Source organism: Lathamus discolor, chromosome 4, assembly GCF_037157495.1.
Source record: "Lathamus discolor isolate bLatDis1 chromosome 4, bLatDis1.hap1, whole genome shotgun sequence".
NCBI classification, from domain to species: domain Eukaryota; kingdom Metazoa; phylum Chordata; class Aves; order Psittaciformes; family Psittacidae; genus Lathamus; species Lathamus discolor.
The window spans coordinates 39,486,627-39,500,474 of NC_088887.1; the positions used below are offsets into that span (position 1 = coordinate 39,486,627).

The window sequence follows — 13,848 nt, forward strand, 5'->3', positions numbered from 1 at the left end:
AATCTGTCTCTAGTAATCACACTGATGTAGATCAATCTCATCAGAGCCAACAGAGAAAAAGAGCAATCTTCAGAAGGTGGCAAACTGTTTGGAAAACAGTGCTACACCACTGCCTTTGAACTAGAGCTGTAAAAGAACCAAATGTTTCTAAATAAGCCCAAGGTTTAAGTCCGTTCTGAAAAGTGATGAACTTAAAAAACAGTACCTTGTGACTGATTCACAAGTTTTACTACTGGATTCACACAGGCAGGTGGACTGTAATCAAGTTTCTTCTTCTCACCCAAGAAAGACACTCTTACTGGAACACTGTACAAAGCATAAGCATGATTCTGTCCAGGCCTGTGCATGGGCAGTGGGTTGGCATTGCCCAGGCCACTGTAGATGACAGTCTACAATAACCACTACAGATGGTCAACTAAAACCATCTGTAGTCTCACTGAAAGCTGAAGGATACTGACAGTGAACTCAAATCCTTTAGAACATTTATTTTCCGTGGTTTTTCCTCAAAAGTGAAGTTTACTCTGAAAAAAAATACACTAGAAACACCTGTGGCCATCATCAAAACTAGTAAGAAGGCTTTTGCAGGTATTAAAGGTTCATGCCCTTTGCTAAGCCTGAAGCTGAATGCTTAATTGCTTTTACTTCCAAACAGTGTTCTCATTTTGGCAAAATGGTGTGGCAAACTAATATTATAATGCTTACACAAAATTGAAATTATGAGCTCACTTCTGATTAATTTGGGTATAAACAATATTAAATTGATTATTTTAACACTTAATTGAGAACGTGCACTTTAAAAACTCATGTCCCACAAATCATTTTGACATTTGCTCTCTTCCACAATAGAAATGAAATTTCATCAGCAAGATCATGGTTTAAAGTGATTTCAGAGCAAACTGCAAATTCCTGCCAACCCAGAGATCATCCTATAAAAATAAGTATCTTAAGAAAAAGTCTAATCAAGAGGGACTTGTACCTATTGATGGATGATACTGTTTACACAGTTTCCTTAAAGACTTTCACAATCATAACCAGAACAAACCCCTGCCTAAAGACTTTTGGGAAAAACAGAAAATCCAAAGGAATATTATTTCTAGTGTGAAATGCTGACAGCCCAAATACTGGGAGAATACATGGCTAAATTCATCTTATTGGCCTCTAATCAAGTTCTGCACTTAGAGAGGCCAAAGCCAGACAAGCATATGCTAATGAAAGCACATAGCTTACAAACATACCAGCAGCACTATGGCATGCAGAATTCCTCACACCCATCTTTCAGAACACTCCTTACTCACACCAGCACCAGCCAGATGACACTTGTGTTTACACAGGTTACTCATACTTCTCCACCCTTCTTTGCTGCCATAATCATTTCACAGAAGAAACAGGAAAAAAAAAAAACAAAACATGGAGGTACAGCTTTCTCCCTTAATAGTTTTCAGTCTTACCTAATAAATCATTATGCTCCAGTACATTGTTTTTCTTCTCCTAACTGCATCCTGCTTATCCATATTGTTCTGACAGTGAGGATTCTAAAACTAGAGAGGGTTAAAAACAACAGTCCCATTAAAAACTGTTATGGCTTCATTATTTTGCTCCCCTCTAAAATGTAGCATTGGTAATAAGAATGAAGAGGGCTCTAATGTGGATAAAGATGCCAACAGTTAATAGGTATTTTCCCTACTTAAGGGAATTAGACTTTCCCTAAGTCTACTTAAAATGTATCGGCAGAGCAAATGGATAGAAATACTCCTGAAAAGAAATATATATTTGTACTTTAACTCCAGAGCATGACAAAAGTCAAAGCAGCTGTTTTGTAGCTGGCAACTGTGAAAAATGATACAGAAACAACAGCTGGTGTAGAAAAAGCTGTTCGGAAAAGAACCTTATGCAATGCAACATTTCACTGCAGGCAGCCGTACTGCAATTTTTTACTATGAATCTCCAACGTAAAACCCAAATATGTTTCGAACCTGTGTTTCAAGAACACTTACTTTCTTCATATTCCAGTCTTCCAGATTACTTTACATAAGATGAAACTTCCCCATTCACAACATAATTCTCATGTTCTCGCCTATGTTAATATGCTCCAGAATCATAGAGCAGTTTGGGTTGGAAGGGACCTTCAAACATCATCTAGTCCAACCCCCTGCAATAAGCAGGGACATCTTCAACCACATCAGGTTGCTCAGAACCATATCCAGCCTGGCCTTTAATGTCTCCAGGGATGGTGCATCTACCACCTCTCTGGGCAGCTTGTGCCAGTGTTCTACCACCCTCACTGTAAAAAACTTCTTCCTCACATACAGCTTGAATCACCCCTCTCTTAGTTTAAAAGCACTACCCCTCATCCTATCTTAACAGGGCCTGCTAAAATGTCTCTCCCCATCTTTCTTATAGACCCCTTTTAAGAACCAAAAGGCCACAACAAGGTCTCCCCAGAGTCTTCTCCATGCTGAACAACCCCAACTCTCTCAATTTGGTTAGTACTATTGCTGCCCTAATCCCTGTAGTGAATGGATGCTAATTCCTACACAATATCACTATTTAATTGGATGTTTGGCATGTTTCTCTTAGTCTTCTGAAGTCACATGCATATAAACACCTGTCATTCTTGTCATCATTAGCCTACTTATTATCTTAAGCAGGTTTAATATTGAGAGAATGGGAATTCAGTTCCTCATTTCCTCCATTTTTGTCTTCCCCAACCCATCAGGCAGTAGGGATTTTGTGTAAAGGTTCAGGAAAAGGAATGAGGTTTTTAGGAGCAATATTAAGTACATCCCTTCCCAAGCCTGACCTTTTCTACAGCTCTGCAACGCCTCCAGAAGTAAGGCAACAAGCTCAGATACAACTTACATACAACTGATCAAAAAGCCATCAGCTGTGCCATGTAGTAACATAAAATGAAAAATACCATCTCCAAATGACAAATGGCTTGCTTTCAAACAGTGCCTTCTCCCAGAAGTCTGTCTAATAGCAGAATCCTTAGAAATAACTTTCCTGTGGTCATGGACATTTGCTTCCACAGTATTCAGAAATACTCCGCAAGTTCCATAGCATACATATAAAAACCCAAGCCAAACAAACCACATTTCCCTCAAGTTTCACTCTCCTGTTCAACCCCTGTAAATGCATTGGTGCTGTATACAATTCCTGCATTGTCCCCATTGCTGTAATACGTTACAGAAAAACTTGGGGACATTATGCTGTGGACACGTTTTCCGCCCATCTGCTGACACACTGCTACTTCCACAGCTTGCTAGGCTGCACAGGTAAAAGGTATTAATCCAAAAGGTCTAATCCAGAGACCCATTGGAGAGACACTAATAAATTCAGCTCCCTTTAGATTACAAGTTATCCAAACACATAGTGCAATTGCAGTGTCTTTCTCACATGAAGTGGCTGTGGTGAGGGGTAGTACCTCACAAACAAAGCAATGATAAATTCATCTGGAACCAAACCAGACCTACTGAAAGAGAACTTGTATGTCAACAACGAGATGCACTAAACTGAAGACACAGAACAGCTGTCTCAAATAAATAAATAAAATGCTCATTTAAAGAAATTGTTAATAATCATTTGCAGAACATAGTATAAACCACAACAATTTTGTTTCATTTCTGATATCCATTTATGTTCCTAAGCAATACAAAAAACATACCAAGGGAAAAGTTACAGTGCAAATAAAAAGGTACAGATTAGGGTAATCGAATTATTAAGAAATTCCAGGGCAGGCTGAGGTGAAGATAAGAAACCAGACTAATTCAGTTCCCAAGCAATTGACTGCTCTGAAGCTGTGCCTCAGCATACAGAAAGCCACACAGAATGGGGCCACTCAATCACACCCAGACCGAGATACAAGTTTAAAAAGAGGTGGGGTTTTTTTGTTTGTTTGGTTTTTTGTGTTTTTTTTGTTTTTTTTTTTTTGTTTTTTTTTTTTTTTTTTTTACAGCAGAGCCAGGCTGTTTGGAACAGGAAGAAGGCAGAAGGCTTCACTGGTATATAGGTTATGTTCACTGATATACATTGTGTATGTATGTTTATATGGTCCTTCTATTCAAGTAGATGAGAAAAAATAGTCTAAAGATCCAAAAAGAAACATGCACTTATCAGGTTCCTCTGCCTACCACAAATAAACCTCTTACCTACCACCCTTGGACTCAAACTCAAAACCTCACTGTTCCTCCAGGGCTGCTCTTCCAGCTGTTCCTACCTAATCTGCTTCCCTAAGTTTCCAGGTTCTGGGACAATACATCAGCACACTCATCCCTGGTATGAAGGAAGTTTGATCGGAAGGCAGAGTAAATTAGGCAAGGCAAGAGCAACAGATATCTGGGAAACAAAGTGCTCAGTCACAGAGTAATCCTGCACTGCAGCTATTTTCAGCTGTCACTTTATCAAATGGATTTCCTTCCTCCCTCCTACCCCGCAAGACCAAATGTTTTACTAAGAGACAGTAGTTAATAATCAGGTTTAGTCTCTCTTGATAAGGAGATTTGGAGAGAACATTATGTAACAAGAACATGTTTTATAGATAGGCAAACAACTGTAACATCACACTGAAAATTGTTTAATGAGATACTTCATACCTACTGTCTTTCCACTCTAAAAAATACAGCTAGAATTCAAAATTCACAATGAGCTTTGGTTAAATAAGCATTTCTCCATCCCAAAAGAACATAAGGTTTCAACTACCATGAATTCATGCTAAGAAGTATTTCTCAAGGGCAAACATAGTGCTGAAGACAGCTTAGAAATGTTAACATGTTAAATCGCTTCAAATGTTTAAACACACTGGAAACCATACCCATACCTCCAGTCTTACAAATCACATTCCTCAAACCTTACACAGATCTATGAACAGCAACCCTCATCGCAACTCTCACCTTCCAGATCTTCATTAAAATCACTGAGATGCAAAACAGAAGCACAGAGACCCCTGGATCTAATGGTATTTGGGGAATTATTTGTATTAGAGGTAGACACAAAAACACATAGCCAAAAGCCAACTATTGATATCATAGAACAGTCCAGGCTGAAAGAAACCTTAAAGATCACACAGTTCCAATCCCCATGCCATGGGCAGGAACACCTTCCCATATGCCAGGTTGCTCAAAGCTCCATGCAAGCTGGCCTTTGAACACTTACAGGGACGGGGCAGCCACAGCTTCTCTGGGCAACCTGTGCAGTGCCTCACCACTCTGATAGTGAGGAATTTCTTCCTTATATATGATCTCGATCTCCCCTCTTTCAGTTCAAAGCCATTTCCCCCGTCCTGTCACTACCTGCCTTCATAAAAGTCTCTCGCTAGATTTCTTGTAGGCCCCCTTTAGGCACTGGGAGAGTGCTCTAAGGTCTCCTCAGAGCCTTCTCTTCTCCAGGCTGAACAAGCCCAGCTCTCTCAGACTGTCTTCATAGGAGAGGTGCTCCAGCCCTCTGATGGTTCTCCTCCGGACTCACTCCAATGCTCATGTGCCTCTTGTGCTGGGAGCTCAGACCTGAACATAGTACTGCAGGTGGAGTCTAATGAGAGAGGAATAGAGGGGCAGGATCACCTCCTTCGACCAGCTGGTCACACTTCTTTTGATGCAGCCCAAGATACATTTGGCTTTCGGGGCTGCAAGTGCACACTGCCAGCTCACACTGAGCTTCTGATCTACCAAAGCCCAAAGTCCTTCTCCTCAGCACTGCTCTCAATATTACAGAGCCTTTTTCATCAAGAAATTTAGAGGAGCAAAGTGATAGAAAGAGAGAATACATGGAAAGTGAACTCTCAGAGATGCCATAGCTTTCCTAATTATAAGCCTAATAGACGCAATCAGGTTTCATTGTGATCACCTGTTTCAGCCTCCCTGACCTATAGCCCATAAGATTTCCCCATACTAAGTCCTGTTCAAAACAGACCTGTCTTTAGGGAAAAAAAAAAAAAAAAAGTTTTTTAACAACGAAAAACTTTAACAACTTATTAGCCTAATGAGTGCTGTTATTTTAAAAAAAATGGCACCCTCTAGCCTCAGGATGTCCAACTACAAATTTCCACCACTGCATGTTGCTAAAACTTTTCTCTCTCGAGTAAAGAGCCCATTCCTCACCTTGACATTTCTAGGCAATGATCCAATCACTTCTTTCTTTTAGATCCGCCCAAGACAATATGTGCTCTGAGTGGCTTTACAGCAAGGGGCACTTCAATGTTTTCTATACTGCAGTGGGCTGCACCCACGCAAACAAAACTCTCACCTGAAGCTCATACAGCAAACCAGTAACACTTGTGCACCTCATAGGTAATCTCCCCACCTGCTCCTCTATCTTCTCACAGTCACATAAAGGGCTACTCCCTGTATGACTGCTCATCACCCCTCACCTCCCCCAAGGCTTTCCAAAAATCAGTAACCCTGGGGTGCAGAATTCCCAACTAACTGTTCCCCTGTGCTGTAAACTCCACACTTGGTATGTTGAAATGCATATTGGCTAGCTGCACTTCAGTAACTACCTAGTAACCAAAACTACTTTATGAGTGGTTCTCAGTCTCCATCATTTGCTTCTTTGTATAGTCATATACTGAAATGTTACACATTATTGCATGTAGTAACAAGTAGACTATATTTTTTAAAGCAAAAGCACGGGAAAAAAAATTAGGCAGCGTATAACAAGAGCTGATGTTCACTGGAGCACCACAGAGGCACTCACCTCTTCAGAGACAGACAGCTGAGCACCTGTCCTTACCATCCCTTCCACCGCACAATGACCACAGGCGGCATCACTGACGGGCAGGATCCACTACCTTCAATTTTCAGAGTAAAGTAGGGTAAAAAAGCATTAAAAACATAAAACCCAATCAAACATGCCGGCACCTCCCGCCAGGTTATCGAGGCCAGAAGCACCTCTCGGGGGATGGGGGCAGACCCGGGCTAGCGTAGCTCCTCCGGCGGGACAAGCGGGGGTCGCGGTTCTCGCTCTGCACCGGGACTGCGCTACCTGCTCCCCCTCGAGTCCTCCTCTCGGAAAGGGGTGCTGGAAGAAAACCCCGTAAGAAAGAGGGACTTACCAGGAACCTCGTCAGGAGAGGAAAACCACGCACAAGCGGCTGCATCGCCGCCGCGGCGACTGAGGGCTGCTGATGTCAACTCCGCAGCTCGGCAGAGCAGGGAGGCGACGTCCCGCTCTCACCGCCGCGAGGCTCAGCTCCTGGCTCAGGCAGGGAGCAGGCACACACACAGCAGAACGTGTGTACAGGCAGACTCGTCCTAACGCCTGCAGGTGTAGCCCTACCGCACCCAGCCTCACCCGCCCGCAGACCAAGGGCTGCCACTGCGCCCGGGGAGGACGGGAAGCACCCAGGGATTGCTCGGCTTGGCTCTGCTCTCCTCCCCTTCCCTTCCCTTCCCTTCCCCTCCCGGGGCGGCCCCCGTACCTCTCCGGATGCTGCTGGGCAAGCCTCGCCGCCGCTCCCCAGCGCCTCTCGCAGGCGAGAAACGGCCGGGGCTGGGGATGCGGGACAGAGGCTAAGAACGCCGCCGCCGTCCCGCTGTGCCGAGAGTGGGGCGGAGTCACCAGCGGAGCGGGGCCGGGCGGAGGCCTCCTCACCTGCTCCTCTGGGGCTGCCGCCTGGGATCCCCGCTGTGGGGAGAAGTGGGTCTGCCCTCCCGATGGGGCTGGGGAAGGATGCGCACCCCGCGGCGGGAGCGCAGCCCTCCCGGTTGTTGTCGTCTCCTCGTTTTTATTGGCTGGGAGGTAGCAGCTCTGGAGGCGGCTCGGTGATTTCTCAGAAGGGGCTTGAAAGCGGGGAGAAAGGTATTTACAGCTTTACAACTTCTCAGCCTTTAGTAACTAGTAGCTGTGTCCTGTGCACTGGGTGAGGGAAGCATCTAAAAGGTGAAAGAGTATAGAAGTGTGTAATAAAAGGCACTTTCAGAATCATAGACTGATTTGGGTTGTTAGAGACCTTAAAGACCATATAATTCTAATGACTTGTCACTGGATCAGGTTGTTCAAAGCCCTGTTCAACTTGGCCTTGGAACACTTACAGGGATGGGGCAGCCACAGCTTCTCTGGGAAACCTGTGCCTTTGCCTCACCACCCTCACAGTGAAGAACTTCTTCCTAATATCTAATCTAAATCTACCCGCTTTCAGTTTAAAGCCATTCCCCCTTTTCCCATCCCTACCTGCCCTTGTGCAAAGTCCCTCTCCAGATTTCTTATAGGCCCCCTTTAGCTGCACTAAGGTCTCCCTGGAGCCTTTTCTAGGCTGAACAAGCCCAGCTCTCTCAGCTTGTCTTCATAGGAGGGATGCTACAGCCCTCTGATCATCTTCATGGCCTTCCTCTGGACTCACTCCAACAGCTCCACGTCTGTCTTTCCTTCTTATGGTGGGGGCCCCCTATGAATGTAGCTTGTCCTACTTGTCTTACTTGTCATAGCTGCTCTCCCCACAGCTATATACGCTGCTTCTTAAGCTTTATGACCATTGCTTTTAATGGTTCAAGTAAGCTAGATTTATCAAACAGCTACAAGTATAATAAAATATTCCAAATTGCAAAAGTAACCAAACAAACCAGCATCTTCATTCATCCAGATGAATGGAATGATCCATTTACCCTCATAGGCATTCACAAGCACCTGAAGAGCTCACATGGGCATGTAATAAAGATAAGGAAACTAATTTAGCACTTATGTATATTTCCTAACATGTTAAAATATGGTTTTGAAACTGGTGCAGCAAACAGAGGGAGGCCACCTAAGCATACTTAAGAGCTCTTCTATTTCACAGCTGTAACTGACTTTAAAATTGATTTAATTTTATCACTGTCAAAAAATTCTGATGCATGCAACCAAAATCTGCTCAGCTTTCACAGGTAAAATTTTAGCACTAAATTTGCATTTCATACACAATAGCAATGTGACATTACTTGTTACCTTCAGATCCCTAGAGTTGCATTTTTAAAGAAACTGCAGTGCTTGTAGTATTCCAAATGATGCTCATGCTGGAAGTTCATACTTAGGAGGTACAATGTAAACTTGGTTAGTATGTAAATACAACTCCTTTGAAGGCTAAATTGAGTTTGCTACATGTTATACTCATCAACATCATGCTTCGACTTGTTCAGTAAAAGCTATTGAAGGGATCTTCTTGAAATGAAATGCTTGGGTATGTTGTTTGTACGTAACTACCAGAATAACACACTGGTCTCTATAACAGTGTGAATCATTATGAAAAACAGAATACACAGGTGAATATATTATGTAAGGCATGATTTAATATTAAGTACTAAAACAACAGCTTCAGGATTAAGTATTTTTTTACAGTTTCATCTTCTAAGTGTTGTTTGTGGGGACTGGTGACAGGACTGGCTAATACCCCTTTGCAGAAGAGCCTGAGAGCTCAGATGCAGCGTTACCAACCAGGATACCCAAGTACAAAGAGAATTTCTGAGAAACTGCACAGCCCTTGTGTTGTGCTGGGATAGAGAGCAGCTGCTTCTACAGACTGTAAGTATTTTGGTAGCACTGCCCCATGCCAATCTGTATTTATTAAACACCCTTTGTGACCCGTAGCAAGCCACATGAACCCAAAGCTTTATAAATCAGGATTACAGAAATCTGTGGCCTGTTTAAAACAAAGGTAAAGCATTCTTGCTATTATTTCTTTGGTGACTTCAACCTCCATCAGTAACACTTGCATCACCGTAAAGAATTACCCAGCTGTGGTTCCAGGCTGCATTATTAGGAATGACTTGCAGTACTCATGGCCTTTTTTCCAGAGTGCTATGGCAACTCTGGGACAGCGGTTTTCCAGTCAATTTTCTTTTGTGGATATGGAACTGCTAAGTCCATGCACCAGATATCAAGGAACTTAAACATTTACTAATATTTCACACAGCCACAACATCTTCCAGATGTGAAGAACTTGCACAAATTACACAAGAGTTCAGTTCAATAACATTGATGAACAAAGCCTTGTTCGTTTTCATTGCATGCAGCATTATGGGGTGCTCTGCAAGCTTTTATTTCTCCTCACCTTAATCGAATCTGCCAGAAAATATCAGAAAACTAGGCTATCAATGCAGTTTGCTAAACCAAAAGGTTTAAGTAAGAAATAATGTGGTGTGAAATAGAAAGATTTTTCAGTAAACACCCATAGCTGTTAATAGCGGGAGCTGCTGTTGGGATAGCTATTTACATTTCACTCCTAAACAGCACCAGTGCTGGGAGCAGAAATGGAGAAGAAAATCCAAAGAGAAAGCTTTGCAAGAGAAGCTGAGATATGCAGGTTCTCATCAGCCAGTGGAGCACTCCCTGGGCTGTTTTCCAAAAGTATCATTGCAGCCTTAATGAAGAGAGAGAAGTGTGCCTTTTACTAACTCTTCCTGCTCAAGGTTTTGAGCTGTCACTTGGTGGAGGTCTCCATAAAAAACCCCAGAGACTTCAGCAATGCCTTCCATTGATCAGAAAATTATGGAAGCTACTTCAGTAAGTGTCCTGTTTCTGTGCCCTTTTTTTTTCAGTGATTTGAGATCTCGTATGTTCTGCATTTTAAATTAAGCACTTTTTGGCATTTCTGTAAAAAGGCTCCCTGTTCAAATTTTAATGTGCCTTGTGATACTGACGTGCTTCTCTTCACTGCCGGTTAAAAGGGGAAAAAAGACAAATCAATGTTTTGGAGAAATGCTTGCTTTGATGCACTAATGAATAAGAAGGCAAAATGATATTTCATGAAGAAATGCAGTAACTGCTGCAGAAAGAATAGCACCACTATGTTTCTTTAAACCATTTACAGCTCATTCAGTATTCCTACTTCAGAGGGCAGATTTGTTCAATACTATTTTGCATGCTGTTTTAATTTTATTAAAACATATTTAATTTGAGACTGTTTCTTCACAATTCCTGCTTGACAAGTGTGTGACATATGGGGTTTGCTGGAATTTGACATGAGCCAAGCATGTTTTTTTCTGTGTGCATCATTAATGCTCATAATGGCAGTGCAACTCAGTAGCCATGGGATCCCAACTCACCTGCTTTTCTTAGGGCTTGGATTTTGTGTTTATAAGAATGGTCTGGGGCTGCGAGTCAGAGGTTCTTATCCCTGAGCTTACCTGCCTCACCATATTTTACTTATGCAACACGAAGACATTTTCTCATTACAAACCCAAGAAATTTACCTCTGAGGAAAAACACAGTATTTTTCAAGCTTCATTACAGTTATTCACAGTTGTCATAATGTTCTCTTCCTCTCCGTATTGAACAAGAGTTGTCAAAAGCAGGATGAGGATACAGAAAAAGCTATACAAGAAGAATGAAACCTTCTCTTGGAAAAGAGGGCAATATTTTGAAAGGGCAATTATTTAAGGTTTTTCTTAATGTTAGTTACTACATGAACAGGAAAATTATACATCACAGGCTTAGAAATGAGAAAGAGGGAACCAATGTCATTAGCTGTTCTGAGACAAGGCCATTTCTGTTTCAGACAGTGAAAAGACTTAGAAAAGCAGGTATTTACAAAAAGCTTTTCGGGGTAATTACAGTGTCTCCTGTTCTTTTCAAAGGAGATGTTAAAAGCAGATTTAGAGATATATCAAATGCAGACCACATTTGCACTTCTCTTTCTCACATCATAAAATAAGGAATCTATTTACTTGCTCTTGCTTTTTTTTTTAGTACATTTTAAAGAAAAGGAATAAAAGAATGCAGTTATTGGAGTCTCACTGTTTTATGTTAAGCCAATGCTCTTACAGTCCCCATTACTGTATGTACTATTTACATAGAAAATTATTTTTGTATCAGCTGTGGCATTCTCTGCACAAGCAAGAACTATGCAAAGTGAGTAAGAGCTATAGAATGAAATGCTGCATAAAGAAACGTTCAGCTGCCGTCCAGATGCCCTGCATTCCACAGCAGGACATCAAGAAGCGTTCCTCAAGGCAATACTGAAGGAACCATTAAAAGAATTTGAACATGTATGACACCCCTCTAAAGTATAATCTGGAAACACAACATATAATTTCATCCTTTTAAGTACTTTTTAGAATTACCATTTTACTTCCAAATAGCTACCTACAGTTCTATTAATTAGCAAATCCACCAGTAAAATATCTGTATTTTTCACAAATGTTTTATTGCAAAGAATTTTAATGGCCTCTACAAAACACAGAAACATTTAGTGACACCATTCGATTTCCTATATATAAAATTTGTGATGTACATCAAGAAGATAGTTCCAGGTCACCTAAATGTTAGTGACCCTTAGCTAATTGTGAATTGTCAAGATTTAGGACTTTTTTTAGAAGATGAAGAAGGAAAAACCAAAACCACTCCTTAACCCCCACACAATAGAGAATGAGCAGAAATAGACTTCTAGCTCACTAATTATTTTTTCTCACACTTAACAGTTTTGGTGGAGCAATGAAGACTTATGCCATTTCTTTTAACAAAAACCTCCCTAAAACTCTGAAAGATTACTGTAGTTACTTTTGCTGAAAATGCAGACACAGGACTCTTAGAGCCAGTCAATAATATGTGGATTGCAGAAATTTCTAGGGTTTCAGGCAAAAGTCTTCCTTCTCCCCTGTTTGCTGCCACTGAATTACTCTAGGGCCATTTCACTAATGTCTGTGCATCATCTTGAGTCACTGTACCACTTTTATATATGCCAACCAGAAAATTAGTCTATAAAACTACAGGGTTCATGCACTGGATTAACAGTGTTCTGACTCATTGATCCTCAAATTTGTCATTTCATCTATAGAAGTATTCTGCAGCAAGAAAAGGCATTTGTTAACATCAACAACAAACATTTAAAGCAGGCTTTATACAGCAGTGCTTTCCATTCTGGTGAGAAACTTAAAGGGCATTTTAGCTCAGACAAATTGGTTCAACTTGTCCTTGACAAGAAATACTGCTTAGGAAGTGAGAAACTGCATTCCGCATTTGAAATGGGGTTTGGGAAAAAAAATCAACTAAGGCAGAAAATTTACATCTTCACAGCAAAAAAAAAAAAAAAACAACCCTTCCATTTATTTTGTCAAAGAATTCTTAAGCCTTTGGAAAACTCAATGATATGGCAAGAGTCACTAATTTGTCTTTCATTTGCGTTATGTTTTGCTCAATGTGCTTGTTCACAGTTGTAGCCTGATGAGGTGATTTTTGCTAAGAGAAAAGCTGGCATCCTGAATGAAGTGTTCAACATAGTTTAAGTGACTTACAAATGGCCTAACTCTGTTGCCTCGAACACTGTAGAAAGATAATACTTTATGTAGGCACTTTTGTATGCAGACATCCAGTTTTCTCTTTGTAGAAAGCACACTTTTCAGAGTAAGCTCTGCTTCTTAGAGTTCTCAAGGCACAACTGCATCACTTTGCTGCCTGTCCCTCCGTTAGCACATGGAGACAACCACTAGTCCCCATATTTCCAGTTCAGACAAGCTCATTAATCAAAAAAATTAATTTCTTTTCATGCTTCTCTGTGGTGCACTGGACAGTACTTTGGACAACGTTTTTAACTGTTTCAGACAGAATGGTGAAAGGGATGTTTAGTCTCTTTTCCGTGTTAGCTGGAATAAATGTTCATTGCCTTAAAGCAGCACTGTGACAGGCAAGATTTCTTGCTGCCTAACAGTAGGTCCCCAGTACAGGTACAGATAACCAATTACTATATAAAAAGATTATTTAAAAAAATTCTTTTGATACCTGAGGAAAATGAGCTCCTCTTGGGTGAATAAGATATGTTTGTCTAATAGTTTATAGCCACTAAAAGATGAAAACCACTATTTACTACCTTTTCTTCTATTCTTCAATTATATGCTCTCTTGCTCTGCTATCTGACCTCTTAGTAAAGCAGTGCAGAAAACCAGC

At 41.3% G+C, this 13,848-nt stretch overlaps 1 protein-coding gene across 5 annotated transcripts in view; it reads right to left on the reverse strand.

Moving 5' to 3' along the window:
* Positions 1-7,681, reverse strand: part of SYTL5 (synaptotagmin like 5) — an 87,481-nt gene extending 79,800 nt beyond the window's left edge. For 2 of the 5 annotated variants that reach the window (XM_065677192.1, XM_065677187.1), the window contains exon 1: positions 7,415-7,681. The gene's annotated coding sequence lies outside the window, so the exon portion shown is untranslated. Of the gene's footprint in view, positions 1-6,690; positions 6,781-7,048; positions 7,222-7,414 lie in introns of those variants that run through there. The other 3 variants (XM_065677189.1, XM_065677190.1, XM_065677188.1) reach the window with 3 other exon arrangements.
* Positions 7,682-13,848: the final 6,167 nt, after the last annotated feature.